At 39.9% G+C, this 3,791-nt stretch overlaps 1 pseudogene; it reads left to right on the top strand.

The window, feature by feature from the left end:
* The first annotated feature begins 1,545 nt into the window (after positions 1 to 1,545).
* LOC118533176 (small ribosomal subunit protein uS13 pseudogene) lies at positions 1,546 to 2,967 on the top strand (annotated as a pseudogene).
* Positions 2,968 to 3,791: the final 824 nt, after the last annotated feature.

Here is a 3,791-nt window from a genome sequence, read left to right on the forward strand (position 1 = left end):
CAATGGTAGTGATGCTATCAGAAGGTCTGTGGGGATGCTTGAGAAATATCATCACTTACGGCAATCAGCAATGTTGCTGATAAAAATCATTATGAAGTTCACCACAATCTCTTGACAGGAACCTGAAAACCACACCGTGACAAGTGTGTCTATGGACACTTATTTCCCACCAGCACACCTCCAAATAACCTCACCTCTGCCTGGATACCTGCGGTACTCCACGGTCTGCACCACTGTTAAAAACAACGTCACCTCCTAACTGCTGTTAAGTAACACACGGGTGCTATTGTGCCACGGAAGTCCGTAATCATTATGTGGATACCCATAAATCACTCAAAACTCCCAGGGTTAAACAAATTTTCTCTGAAATAAAGAAAGGTACATGGTTACTTGTATTGATAAGGATACTATCGTTTCTAAACTTAAATACCTAAACAAACAAACGGCAAGCGAGAAAAATATGGCGACCAGAAGTTTAGGCAAACTAATATTACTTACTTATATGTGTAAGAAAGTTAAGATGGCCTGTGCTGTGGGTTTAGGCCCACTTCGTCACTGACCTTGACACCAGCTATGTCCCATGTTATCTACCAATAATGGGCTTATCATAATGTTCTGACATGAACCTGAAAACCACATTGTGGAGAATAAATCCTTCTACTACACCTGCAATTTCTCTTGGTTGCTTATGGAACTCGCAGGTGAAAGCTGAGGACACACCTTCCTCTCTTGATGGATACCTCCTGCAAAAATTCCATGGTCAATAATGCTCTGATAGACTATGCAACAGAATACCCGGGTCTCTCTGTCACTCCTAGTGTAAAATACACAGTATCTCTAAACAAGAATACAGAAAATCACATTCTTACTACTGTTATTAGGGACACATTAATTTCTTAACAGAATACATGGCAAAAATAACATAAATATAGGAGTCTCAAACATTAATTACATAGATACCTGGAAATAAGAAATGTCTCTAATAAGATAATGTCGTATCATCTCATACCTGTATACTAACAACGACCTTAACAGGATACCTGCAAACAAACATGGTAACACCAGTGTTGGTGACACCACCCTCATCTACCTTCATGTTGAAGATCAGACTGTCTGGATTGTGGCAGAACCCACTTTATCACTTACCAGGTTAAGAGCAAGGTTCCGTTAATGAATATTTTTAGGTCCACTGGGTTTTCTTGACAAGAACCTGAAGAAACAGATAGGACAAATGTGTTTAAATACACAACTTGTTCCACCAGAGCACCTGCTAATAATCCTTTTCACTTCCATTATTATGGAACACATCATGGAACACATTGATACTTGCATTAATTCAGATCAACGCCTTTGTCAGAAGAGACCGTCATGTTTTCATTGGACTCCTGCACAATTACTGTGGTTACTACTGGCATGGGAACTCCTTGACAATTATAGATACAATCAAGGGTTAAACATAAGTTATCTCTAAATTATAGATACAATCATAGATACAATCACAGAGTTAAACATAAGTTACCTCTAAAATGTAAAAAGTGTAAAGTCATGGTCACTAGATTTGGTAAGGACTCTATCATTTCTTACCTGAATACCAGCAACAAAATCATAGTTAACAAGAAATGTCAGGAACACAATCACTTACCTACACAGTAGGATCAGAAAGAGAGTGCTGTGGTTTAGGCCCATATCAGCACTTGCCTTGATACCTCTATATGCCTCATTAAATATGATAGGGGAGCCTATTAATCAGGAGGTCTTCACGTAAACCTGAAAAACACAATGTGGAAAATGTGTTCAGTACATGTCTTGTTCTACCAGGTCTACTGCAGTTTCCATTGGTCAAGGGCATCCTTTTGAGACTCATCACCACCATCTGGATACTTGCAGCAGTCCAAGACTAAACCCTGGTAGGAGATATCTTCTTCTCTTAAAGAGATACCTGTAAAAGTTTCATGTTTAATATTGTGAAGATGGACAATACGATAGAATATCTGGATACCTGCTTATCCTTTTATCAGTAGGAGTGTATGAAACACAATCTCTGAACAAGAATACTGTAAAATGTTGTGCTTACTCGTATTGTGAGGGACAAATTAATCTTACTGCATACAAGCCAGAAATATGGGTAATATAAGACTATTCAAAACATCATTAATTACATACATACCTGAAAATATGAAGGTCTAGTGAGTTAATGTGACATCATCTCATACCTGTACAACAACAAAGACTTCAGCATGATACCTACAGAAAAAACATGCTAACACTGTGTTCGGGACACCATCCTCACTTACTGAGACATCTGAAGAACAGGTGATCTCAACTATGGTGTAACATCCACAATATCACGTACCAGGTTATGAGCAGGGTCCCATTAATGAGCATTTCTAGGTTCACTGTAACAGGACTAACCACCATAACCTGAAAAAACACAATTAACAAGTATGTTTAAGACAAAAGTTGTCTTGCTCTTCCACAGGGGGCCTACACACTGCTGCCGGGGCTGCCGTCACGTCCCTAGTGATCCCTGAGAAGTTCCAGCACATTTTCCGAGTACTCAACACCAATATCGATGGGCAGCAGAAAAGAGCCTTTGCCATCACTGCAACTCAGGGTGTGGGGTGAAGATATGCTCACGTGGTGTTACAGACACCGATTTCACAAAGAGGGCATGAGAGCTCCCTAAGGGTGAGGTGGAATGTGTGATCACCATTACACATGCAGAATCCATGCCAGTGTAAGATCCCAAACTGGTTTTTGAACAGACAAAAGGACATGAAGAATGGAATATATAGCCAGGTCCTGGCCAATGGTCTGGACAACGAACTTCGTGAAGACCTGGAGTGACTAAAGAAGATTTGGGCCCACAGAGGGCTGTGCCACTTCTGGGGAATTCGTGTCTGAGGCCAGCACACCAAAACCACAGGCCGCCACAGCCACACTGTGGGGGTGTCCAAGAAGAAATAAATCTGTAGGCCTTGTCTATTAATAGTTTATACACCTATAAAAAAGACAAAAGTTGTTTTACCTGGGGAAAAGAAAACAATATAATTAACACTGGTTATTTCCATCATTAGAAAACCCATCAACACTACTTGGATCTTGGCAGAACTAGAACTTCAAGGTCAACACCACTGTTAGAGAAACCATCATCTCCTGAGTACCTGTAAAAAAATTCCTGCTCAATACTGCGGGGTGGAACAGTAGGATAACTTACCTGGACACCTGCATATCCCTCTGTCACCACTAGGGTTAAACACACATTACATCTAAACTTTAAATAATTACTAGCATTTGTTGGGACTGTATCATTTCTTACCTGAATACCTGTAAAAACAAAAACATAGTCACAAAAAAGTTGGGAAATCCATCCACACTTACCCACATATCAGATGGTTAGATTGTTTCTAGGGTGTTTGAGGCCTACATCATCACTTACCTGGATAAAAGCAAAGTCCAATAATTGATCATTATGAGGTTCACCATGATTTCTTGACAGGAACTTGAAAAACACACTGTGACAAATGGGTCTACAGAATACCCTCTCTACCAGGTCATGGAAGTAATCTTGGGCACTTACATCATTGTAGGACCCATCAACTCTACCTGGGATCTTGCAGTACTCCAAGGTCTATGCCATCGCCATCATGTTCTGATTGCTCACCTACAAAAATACCATGGTAACTTGTGTGACCCACAACTGTTTATTCCATGAATACCCATGAATTGCTAAATATTCACATGGTTATATGTAAATTTCCTCTAAAATATAAAAAAGTAGGAGAACAGGT

The sequence above is a fragment of the Halichoerus grypus genome, chromosome X (genome assembly GCF_964656455.1).
Source record: "Halichoerus grypus chromosome X, mHalGry1.hap1.1, whole genome shotgun sequence".
Taxonomy (NCBI): Eukaryota; Metazoa; Chordata; class Mammalia; order Carnivora; family Phocidae; genus Halichoerus; species Halichoerus grypus.